Genomic DNA, 12531 nt, shown 5'->3' on the forward strand with positions numbered 1-12531 from the left:
CAGGCCGATGCTCTATCCACTGAACCAAACCAGCTAGGGCTAGAATTTATATTTGTTTTATTTTCACATATATACGTGGGTAGACAAATGTAGGGTCACAGTTGTGAGTACATGAAACAGTTTATTCTTGTATTATCATTTATTAATTATTGTATTTATTTGTATTACAACTGTAAAACCTACTTTTTCCCACCCATGTATTCTAGCTCTAGTGAAATTCTCCACACATATCTTTATTTTATTGAATATATCAATCATAGTTATTATTTTTAATCTATTTAAGTTTTATTTCTTGTAGCAGGTCAATTTAAGGTATTATTGAATTAACGAAAAGAAAGAAACTGGCAGACATAAAAGATACATGTCTAAGACTATGCCATGGAGAAATTTTAAAATGTTCATTAATATTGCTAACATTATCATTTTAGGCTATGGTTTGATGTATCAATATAGAAGAGAGATTTATTTATAAACAGAACATGGTAATTTAATTGGAAAAGCAAGTTTTTAAAAAGCCACACTAGCATTTTTATTTTACAATATAGTATTCTAGTCATGTAAACTATATTGCTTTGTCACAGTTCGTAAAGACTAGCAAAAATTTTCAGGAAGTGTGCTATATCTCATTAGTTTGGTATTTTTATTGAGGTATAATTGGCATATAATATATTATGTCTAGGTGTACAACAAAATGACCTGAGATGTGTATACACTTCAAAATAATCACCACAATAGCTCTAGTTCCCATCCATCACTCTATAAAGCTAAACATATTTTCTTGTGATGAGAACTTTTAAGATTTACTCTATTACCAATTACAAATATACAATACAATATTATTGACTATAATTATCATTCTGTACATTAAATCCCTATGACTTAATTATTTTATAACTGGAAGTTTGTACCTCTTGACCCCTTTCACCCATTTGGCTCATCCCCTAATCCCCCTCCCCTCTGGCTACCACAATCTGTTCTATGTATATGTGAGTTTTCTCTTCTTTTTTAAAAAATTTTTTATTCCACATACAAGAGAGATCATACCGTACTTGTCTTTCACTAACTTATTTCATTTAGCATAATGCCCTCAAGGTCCATTCATGTTGCCACAAATTGCAAGATTTTATTCTTTCTATGGCTGAGTAGTATTTTATTGCATATACCACAATTTCTTTATCCATTCTTCCATCGATGGAAACTTAAGGTTGTTTCCTTATCTTGGCTATCTATAATAATAAAAGCGTAATATGCAAATCGACCAAATGGCCGAACAGCGGAACAACTGTCCGGATGACCTTTCGGATGACCTTCTGGACGAAGCCGAGGCTGGAAGGCCTACTCTTGCACGGATTTCATGCCTCTAGTTGTAAATAATGCTGCAATGAACATAGGGGTGAATATATCTTTTGGTATTAGTGTTTTTGTTTTCTTTGGGTAAATATCCAGAAATAGAATTGCTAGATCATATGATAACTCTATTTTTAATTTCTTGAGGAACATCCATACTGTTTTCCATAGTGGCTACACCAATTTACATTTCTACCAGTGTTGTACAAGGATTTCATTTTTTCTATATCCTCTTGTTATGTCTTGTCTTTTTGATAATAGCCATTCAGACAAGTGTGAGATGATATCTTATTGTGGTTTTGATTTTCATTTCTCTGATGATTAGGGATGTTGAGCATCTTCTCATGTACGTATTGGCCATTTGGATGTCTTATTTGGAAAAGTGTCTATTTAGATTCTCTGCCTATTAATTGGATTGTTTGTTTTGATATTGAGTTGTAGAAGTTCTTTATAGATTTTTGGATATGAACCCCTATCTGATAGATCATTTGCAACTATTTTCTCCTATTCATTAGGTCGTCTTTTTATTTTGTTCTTTCGTTTGCTGTGCAGAAGCTTTTTTATTTGATTTAGTCTTGTTTATTTTTACTTTTGTTTCCCTTGCTATTAAAGTTGAATCCATCCAAACATTTACTAAGACCTATGTCAAGAAGCTTACCGCTGGGTTTTCGCAGCCTTGGCCCTGCCCCTCAGTCCTCCGCCCCGCCAGAGGCGGTAGAGGGGTCCTTGCGGGCAGTGGGGCGCTCCGAGGAGCCGCCAGGGGCACTCGGGCCGCAGCGTGCGGGCCGCACCATGGTCCAGCTCACTGCTCTCTTCCACAAGGCCTACCATGGAGGCCACCTACCCATCCGTCTTGCCCTGGGCGGCCGTACCAACTGGCCTCTGTACCGCATCGTGGCTGCTCACAACAAGTTCCCCAGGGATGGCCGTTTCGTGGAGCAGCTGGGCTCCTGTGATCCACTGCCCAACACCCACGGAGAGAAACTCTGTTGCGCTCAACCTGGAGCGGATCCGGCATTGGATCGGCTGTGGGGCCCGCCTCTCGAAACCCGTGGAAAAGCTTCTGGGCCTTGCTGGTTTTTTCCCTCTGCATCCCATGATGATCACAAATGCTGAGAGGCTTCGATGGAAACGGGTGCGTGAAATCCTCTTAGCATCTCAGAAAACAGAGACAGAGGCTACGGAAACAGAAGCAAGCTGACGTCAGTGAGCACAGCAGCAAGAAAAGGTCAAAGTCCTCGTAAAACACTTGTGCAGAGTTTTTTTTTTTTTTTATTAGATTTAGAGGTCAATAAATGGCGTTTTCCATGTCAAAAAAAAAAAAGTTTTTTTCTATGCATTTCATGGTTTCAGGTCCTGCATTCAAGTATTTAATCCATTTGAATTAATGTTTGTGTTTGGTATAAGATAGTGACCGAGTTTTATTCTTTTTCACAAGGCTGTCCAGTTTTCCCATCACCATTCATTGAAAATACTGTGCTTTGCCTGTCGTATAGTCTTGTCTCCATTTTCATAAATTAAATGACTGTATATACATAGGTTTATTCCTGGGCTCTCTGTTCTGTCCCATTGATCTATGTGTCTGTTTTTATGCCAATACCATGCTGTTTTGATTATTACATCTTTGTAATATAGCTTAAAAATCAGGGAACATAATTTCTTCTTTCTCAAGATTGCTTTGGCTATTGGGTTTTTTGTGGCTCCATACAAATTTTAGGATTGTGTTTTTCTATTTTTTGTCAAAAATGCCATTGGAATTTTGATAGAAATTGCATTGAATCTGTAGATTTATTTTGGTAATACAGACATGTTATCAATATTAATTCTCCTAATCATGAACATGAACTATTTTCCATTTATTTGTGTCTTCAATCTCTTTCATCAATCTCATACAGTTTTCAGTGTACAGGTCTTTCACCTCCTTCGTTAAATTTATTCCTAGGCATTTTATTCTTTTTTAAAATATATATTTTATTTATTTCAGAGAGGAAGGGAGAGGGAGAGAGAGATAGAAACATCAATGATCAGAGAGAATCATTGATTGGCTGCCTCCTTCATGCCCCACACTGAGGATGGAGCCTGCAGTCCAGGCATGTGCCCTAACTGGGAATTGAACTCGAGACCTCTTGTTTCATGGATTTATGCTCTACCACTGACCCACACTGGCCAGGCCATTGTTCTCTTTTAAGCTGTCAGTCCTAAAGGATAAATCAACTGTACAATTAATAATAATGTTTTCTAATTGTTGAGAATTATTTAATATGTGAACTTGTTTATCCCCTCAATAATCATATTGTTAATCTCATTTTACATGTGAGGAAACTGAGACACAAAAAGATTTTAACTTGCCCATAATTATACATCTAGTAAAGGGCAGGCCTGAGATTTGAATTTGGCCAGTTTGGCATGCGAATCTGCAAGTTTAACCATGGAATTATGCCTCTGTGTTTATATTGTGCCTATGTGACCAATGGATAGTAACAGCAACGGTAATAATTAATTTAAAATATATTTAAATCATGTATATGAATTTTAAAAGGCATGGGAGAAGGTGAGGACAGTCGAGGATTAGAGTAATATATTAAGATGGGATTGTATATAAAATGACAATGGAACTTAAGATGAGATTGTATATAAAATGACAATGGAACTTTTTATGTGAAGTAACATGTTCATTATTGCATAGTTCTTCAGGTATTTTAAATCTTTTGTGTTGTTGTTGTTAATCCTTACCAGAGGATATGTTTTCCATTGATTTTTAGAGAGAGTGATGTTTTCCATTGATTTTTAGAGAGAGTGAAGGGAGGGGAGAGAGAGAGAGAGAGAGAGAGAAACATTGATGTGAGAGAGACACATCAAGTGGTTGCCTCCCACAGGGGACGGGGATCGAATCTGCAGTTCAGGTATGTGCCCTTAGCGGGGAATCGAAGTTTTGACTTCTGTACTTGGGCCAATGCTCTAACCACTGAGTCACACAGGCCAGGGCTGTAAATTTAATATTTTTAATAGCCAGATTAAAAAAGCAAAAAGGAGCAGGTAAAATAATTTTGATAATGTATTTTATTGAATTAAATACATTAAACATTTCATTATAACATGTAATCAATATGCAAATTATATATATATATTTCATACTAAGTCTTCAAAATCCAATGTGTATTTTACACTTAAAGCATATCTCAAGTTGGATTGGCCACGTGTCACATGCTCAATAGCCACAGGTAAGCTAGTGGCTGCTGTATTGTACAGTGTGGATTTAGCAGACTGAATGTCTTAGGAGTGACTCTTAATTTTTGTTTCCATGCATTATTCCGACTTTCTTTGTTTTATTTTCATGTACATCATACACTGTCATTTAGTTTGTCTAAAAAATTTGATGTGTCTATTCCAATGCCTCATGAAACCTATTGTGTTAATAGCAGAACCCAGGAATTCTGGGCTTCCTGCTGCATCTGAAACTGTATAGATTTTTATTTTTCTATATGGTGACTCTGAACTTGTTTTTTGGTGGATCACTTTTTTGGGGGTGTACACAGATGAATTGATGAGCACTCTATTTTGTTTGAGAGCCCCAGCCTTCTTTCTGGCAAAGAGAGCGCATGTGGGCTAATGAACTGGATTCACTGGTCTCTTTCTTTTCCTCCACAAACCACCTTAAAATCTAGTTCTGGTTTCAGAGGAATTTCAGCAATATCGATGTCTCTTCTGATAAGTTCTCAGGGTCTAGGTAATTAACTTCTTTTCACTAAGCCTGTGGGATTCATTTCTATGGAGCAATTATATTTCCAAAGCTGTTATACTTCTGTGGTGTCTGTTTGCCGGAGGTTAGATTGAAGTACACTTAGTGACTTAAAACTGAAATGTGAGCAATGGCGTGCAGTAATGATAGAAACAGATTACTGAAATAAACTCTGGCAATTCATGAATATTGTATTTGTATTATATGATTCTATTCATCATCAACTCAGCAAGAGGTGCAGATTTATTTTAAATATATGTATTTAAATTTATATTTATAAGTAGAGAAAATGTACATAAAGAAAACCGAATCATCACATTTTTTCATTTAAGTTTTAGGAAGTTTTGTAATTGGAAGCATTTTAGATGATAAACCAGGTTAAAGTAAATAACTTACTGAGAATCTAAGCAAATGTGGAAAGAATATTATTTGTACAATTAATTTATTAAGACTTTCTTTGACTAATAGTTTCTTTTGTTACAATGAGTGGCATTGACTTGGGGAGAAATTCTAGCAGCATCTTGGTCAGTCAGACAAGATGCAACTTTGCTCAGTCTATTGATTACTATAACAACTAAATAGATTGTTATACTGAGGGTGTTAAAAATGTATGGTTGTTATACTAAGTGACCATGAATAACCACCCCCCCAAAAAAATTGGGGAATATCCTAACCCTCATTCATTGAGTTTACACAGAATTTCGGGGTTAATCTTGCTACCCACTGGATGTCACTGTTGCTGCACCAAAAATATCAAGTATTTATGCATTTTTTCAGTCCCCCAAAAGGCACATAAGGAAACATCAATTAGGGATATCAGTGATAATGCTGTGAGATAGAACAGAGAAGACCAATAGCTAGGTTTTCAGGTTGATAATTAAAATGTTACTCTGTATCTTTCTTGATTTTTACCACAATGACAGTCGATAAAACACTTTCATGTTGAGACTAGAGACTTTTGTGGAGTGACCCAGAGCTATCTTTGCTATCACAGTGGTGTTTTCATCATTTTGAAGCAGGGCAGATGTTCTTACATCTGTTCCTTCCTGTCCCAGCGAGGGTTGAAAGGAGTCTTGCTTGATTGAGTCCCTTTAGATATGAATATGGAAATTATATTTTTAACCTTAGTGTGACTGGACTGCTAAGTAATAAGTAGGAGAAAACATCTTTTGTTTGTGCAAGCTTTCCACTCCAGTGGTATAGAATTAATTGATATTAGAGCTGTCAAACTTTCTCAAGAATTAAGAATACATTTTTTTTCATTTTTATCATTTGTTTACATCTGATCAGCTGAAATGCTGTCACTTATTGGTATATAAAGGCATGAGTTGAAAGTATTGAGTTCACAAAACAGTTATGGTTCTTAATGTTTATTTACAATGTCCAAAGAATTCAAAAACTTGTATGGAGTTTACATTGGAGAAGATATGGATAGAAAATACCAGAATTGGAAATGAATATATTTACCTTTATATCATAAGATGATCTTGCCTGCCTAGTGTTGACTTTATTTAGCTTTCTAACAATGCTATTTAAGTGATTCAAGGAGAATTGTATACTTACTGCTAAACTCCCTGAGAGCATGTTGATGTTTTCTTATTCCTTTCAGCATCTCCAGTGCTCAGCATGGTGCTGATCATACAGTAGGTATTCAGTTATGTTGATTGGATTGGATTTGACAACATGCTAAGTGAGGGCCTATTAAGATAGAATAGTAGACATCATAGCTTTAGGGAGCTTCAGACATAGATGAGGAGAAGGCCTACTGACAACAAACAGTAGAAGAACCCTTTTATAGCAGTTCCATTCCCAGGAGCACTTTGATATTTCACTCATTAGCTTGTGGACTTAGCTTGTGTCTGGTCATAGGTTATTATAATCCTATATAATAAAAGGGTAATATGCAAATTGCCCCTAATAGCAGAATGACCAGGAACGACTGGTTGCTATGATGCACGCTGACCACCAGGGGGCAGACGCTCAATGCAGGAGCTGCCCCCTGGTGGTCAGTGCGCTTTCACAGGGGGAGCTCCGCTCAGCCACAAGCTGGGCTGACGGCTACGAGCATGGCGGGTGGTGGTGGGAGCCTCTCCCACCTCTGGCAGCGCTAAGATGTCTGACTAAAGCTTAGGACATCCCCCAAGGGCTCCTGGACTGCCAGAGGGATGTCTGGCTGCCAGCTTAGGCCCGATCCCCTGGGGAGTGGGCCTAAGCCAGCAGGGGGACATCCTCCGAGGGGTCTCGGACTGTGAGAGGGCACAGGCCAGGCTGAGGGACCTGCCCCCCCCCCCCCGCCCCCGAGTGCATGAATTTTCATGCACTGGGCTTCTAGTTTAAAGAGAAACAACATGTTGAAAGGCAATCATGGATGAAAACCTCAAATTCATCTATTTTTAAATATTTTGAAATGTCTTTGTTTTTATGGGCTTCTTAATTTATTGTCTTTGATTTACTCTTTGAAGTTCCAAGGGGAGAGATGAATCATTTAAGGTCTTGCTATAAAAGGAGGTCTGCAGACAGCAGCTATGGCATCCCTCGAGGGCCTGCTAGAAATGCAGATTGTCGGGTGCCATCTCAGACCCACCGAATCAGAATCTGCATTTTAACAAGATTCTTAGGCAGTTTGTATGTATGCTCATTAAAGTTTGAGAACATGGATTTAGGCAATCTGTTATGTTAGCAATAAGAGCAAGGCAAAGCAAAAGCCCCTTTTCTAGAAGAGAAGTCTATTGTCAGAATAATAAATACTCATAGTGCTGTTTACTGGAGAACAACTAATGAAGACAAACAGTAGAAATGTTGTCAGTGAAGTTTTTGCAAAGCAGTTTGGAAAAGGTTTATCAGCACATTGAGGGAACCATTCTAAATTGGCCAAGAGATGGAAAAAGCTAACAAGTCCAGACTGATCCTTGCCCTTATCCAGCTGCTTAATTTCCACTGCGAGGCTGCTCCATTGATTCTCCAAGGTCCAGTGAGCCTTGGTGATTTTTCTGTTCTCCGCCGCCTCAACCCTGGGGCAGCAATAGCTAGCATTTTGCTTTGTTGCCAGATACCTCTTCTGGAAAAGGGGTTGCTCACTTTGCATAATAATATTTTACAGCTTGACTCGCCTCACCCCACAGATTACTTCCATAAGGAGAGGATGAAGGACCTGTGGATTCTGCAGGGCCTCCTTTTAACAAGATTCCTGTGAATGCTGATGCACAGATGGGCTGGAATGAGCTTGATTCATTATTGCACACATACTCCAGCTTTGTTTATTATTAATGACACAGCAGACATTTTTCTCATCTCTGGAACTGAAAAAAGCAATAACCCCACCAGAAGGGAGACAGGAATTGGAAGATAATAAATATTTATCACCAAATCTCTCTCTTTCCTATCAACCACAAATGGAGGAGGAAATGAGTATCTAATTTTTTGAGAGCTGGTGCCAGGAAAACAAAAGCTTAAAATTTTTTTCATTCATCAACCAGATTGATTACTGTGGGTTCTAGAAATCTCAATATGGTTTTTTAATAGAGGGAGACACAGTGATTGAGCACAGTTGAGGCACTCTTTGAGACCCGCAATCCTGGCCAGATGCCACTTGCAAAAATTACTGTCATCTATCAGGAGTATTAAATAATACAATCTGATGGCTCTGTTCACAGAACAGTGTTATTTTGTTTGTTTTCCTGGGCTAAACACACACTATAGCAACAAAGACATAAAACTGCATTGTCTCATATAGGAGTTGAGTTCATTTCAAGGAATTTACTAATATGTCGGACTTGTGTTATGTATAAATAGAGGTGTGTTATGCAGTCTTTTTTTTCTATTTCTGGCATTGGATGGTGCCCTTTAAGGAGATAAGGTGTTCAAACTTGGTCAGAAGAATAGCTCAGCTTCTCTAGGACCAAGAACCAATTAACTCAATTTATGCATTTCATTGCCATAGTTTAATGCTAAAGACAAAAAGAGAACTAATATGGACTTCTAGTCCTATCACTGTATCACTATAACTGATAATCCGTGTGACTTTGAACAAGTTGTTCTGCCCCTCAGCTTCCTCATTTGATAAATGATGGGATTGAAAATGGGGGTCCATGAGACCCCATCTTGTATGAGAATTCTGACTCTACAACTCCATTGCTAGCCCTGGTTTCTTCTCTGAATCCCTATCTTAGGCCACCCAAATAACTCCAGTATGAAGACTGCCACAATGTATTTCTTTTTTTAAAAAAATATATTTTTATTGATTTTTTACAGAGAGGAAGGGAGAGGGATAGAGAGTTAGAAACATCAATGAGAGAGAAACATCGATCAGCTGCTTCCTGCATGCCTCCTACTGGGGATGTGCCCGCAACCAAGGTACATGCCCTTGACCGGAATCGAACCTGGGACCCTTCAGTCCCCAGGCCGATGCTCTATCCACTGAGCCAAACCGGTTAGGGCCACAATGTATTTCTTATTTGCAACCTTACTCCTCTCTATTTTCTTTGTTATTCATCTGAGCTATATTTTATCTTTGTTTTATATTTATTTGCTGTTCATTGGCAAGCCATGACATAACTGTGATTTGGCATCCGTCTCAGTGCATATGTAATAACTTTAATTAAGGCAAGTAGCACAACTGCTACTAGTCTCCCCCTGAATTTTCCTTGTCGGCCATGTTTGTTGGGTGCTGTTTGTAAATTTATTCATTTGGGGGGGGGGTTAGGTCCTCACTGAATGAGGAAAGAGTTTCATAGCTTCCTCCACAAAGGAGGGAAGACAAAAGGAATGACTGATCGAGACAGGATAGAAACAATATCCATTAGTTCTAACCATTTCTTGCTCAGCTTTTGTGCTCTAATGTCTTTCCTAGATGTTAAATGTAGAAATGTCTATAAAGGGAATACTTATCTCTGCATCAAAGACAAAGATATACACTGCATACATTTGGTGCACCAAATTAGAAATTCTCAACACATTGGATTAAATAATCACTGGGCCAGATTTCATGGGGTGAGTGAAGTACTCTCGGCACAGCAGATAATGTATTTCCCATTTTCCTAACTTTGTTACTGACCATTATGATGCTATTTAATGCCCTGGAGATACAATTTACTAAATGGTACACTAGTAGACTGAACAAGTTAATGCACCTCTCAAAGTGTCTACCTTATACCCAGGGAGCAACTAATTCCCCATATTATCACATCCAATATATTATAGAAATGTCAGTATGGCCATCACTATCAACATTTCACTCTTACAGCTTCTCTTCAACTTTGTTACGCTATTAAGATATGACTTCCTCACCATAAAAGGGGCTCATTTGTAGAAATAAGGCATAGCCATCCCTATGGATTGGTGTGAATTGAGCTAGATTTCTAATTTTTTAAAATGTGCATATTTAAATATCCAAACTATTCTTGCATTTAGTACCATGAAAGAGTACTTAATGATAATATCAATGATGATTATTGGACCAAAACACACATCTTTAATAGTACATTTTCACAGGTTGTAATTTTAAGTGAATTTGTTCTCCAGCATTCATTCAAATACCTGTGCAATCCTGGGCCACTATTCTGTGCGGCTCTTGCATTTTCAAGATTCATTTTCTAATCAGTGAAATAATTTACCTCTCTCAGATGCTAGGTCAGGAGTAATGGAGCTGAGAGTGTTGCTAACTATGACATGCTGCCTTTTCGCTCATCTTGCTGGGAAAGGCAGGATAAAGAACACCTTAGCATCATCTTCCTTCATTCAAAGAGGAAATAGACATTAATCAACATTCAGTTCTGCCCCCAAATTCAGCAGTTCAGTTGTCCACAGTGTCACAGTGCTGTGTGGCACATGGGCCCCTAATCATGAATTCTTCTTAAAAGAATGGCCAGTACCTATGGTGTATCCCAGGTGTTACCTGGTACACTGTCCAGAAGGGAGAAATGATAATAATGGGCAAAGTGGTGGCATCTCTCTTTAAAATTCCCATCACATAGTGTGACTTAGAGCCTTGCAAAAATGCCGGACAGTATGCTTTGCTATTAACAATGATAAAATCAATGCTTAGAAAGATTTACATTTTCACCAAGGAATGGAACATGGCAGATTTAGGCTTCTAGCAATTTATCGTGTTGGCAGAAATGATTTAAGGAATTGAAATGCCACAGACTCTCTAAAATTAGAGCAATAATAGAAAGCCAGGTGAGATGATAATCTGTATTAATAGTTGTCTAACATTTTTGAGAGTATAATATGGAAGCCAAATTTTTATGCATCTTTCTTTTAAGTAATTTATGCATTGGTGAAATGTACAAATTGGGGAGGGCAGGATCATGGAATTGACATTGTCTGTCTAACTCTATCTGAGGTAATTTCAGTCTTGTCTTGCCACATCTTTTCCATTAAACATGACTGTTCCCAAATGTCTTTCACTAATTTTTAGTGCAACCAAGGCAACACAGTAAAGGGGACACATCTTTCTAGGTTGGCTCGCTAGAATTTTTACTTTTGCTAGGTTTTCTGTCTTCCCATCATTTCTTATTATTGGATTAAAAGTTTAGTTAAACATTTTAAATTAAAGTATAGTTGGCATACAATAAATATTCTTTCCTGGTGTATGACACATTGATTTGACACTTAGGCTTTATGATGTGGTCACCCAAATACGTTTAGTAGCCACCTATTACTGTACAAAATTATTACACCATTATTGACTATATTTCCTGCGCTGTACACTATACCCTCATGACTTATTTATTTCATAACTGGAAGTTTATACCTCTTATTCCCTTCACCTTTTTCACCCATCCCTCTTCCCCCCAACCCCTCTGGCAACCATCAGTTTGTTCTCTGTATCTATGAGCCTGTTTCTGTTTTGTCTTGTTTGTTTGTTTCATTTTTTCTAGATTTCACATATTAGTGAAATCATAAGGTATTTTCTTCCTCTGTCTGACTTATTTTACTTAGCATAATACCCTCTAGCTCCATCCATGTTGTCCCAAATTGCAAGACTTCATTCTTTTTTATTGGTAAGTAATTTTCTATTGTTTATATAGACCACATATTTTCTTTATCCATTCATCTATTGATGGGCAACTAGGTTGCTTCTATATCTTGGCTAATGTAAACTATGCTGCAGTGAACATAGGAGTGTATATATCTTTTCTAATTAGTGTTCACATTTTTGTTGGATTCATACCCAGAAATGGAATTTCTAGGTCATATAGTAGTTCTATATTTAATTTTTTGAGAATGCCTATACTGTTTTCCATAGTGGCTGCACCAATTTACATTCCCACCAATAGTACACAAGGGTTCTCTTGTCTCTACATCCTTGCCAACACTTGTTATTTGTTGACTTTTTTATTATAGCCATTCTGACAGGTGTAACATGATATTTCATTACGGTTTTGCTTTGCATTTCCTTGGCGATTAGTGATACTGTGTTCAACATTTTTTCATGTCTGTTG

The 12531-nt window shown here is 37.5% G+C and overlaps 1 pseudogene; it reads left to right on the top strand.

Moving 5' to 3' along the window:
- Nucleotides 1-2133: 2133 nt before the first annotated feature.
- LOC102418522 lies at nt 2134-2570 on the top strand (annotated as a pseudogene).
- The last annotated feature ends 9961 nt before the right edge of the window (nt 2571-12531 follow it).

This window comes from Myotis lucifugus, unplaced genomic scaffold (genome assembly GCF_000147115.1).
Source record: "Myotis lucifugus unplaced genomic scaffold, Myoluc2.0 scaffold_20, whole genome shotgun sequence".
Taxonomy (NCBI): Eukaryota; Metazoa; Chordata; class Mammalia; order Chiroptera; family Vespertilionidae; genus Myotis; species Myotis lucifugus.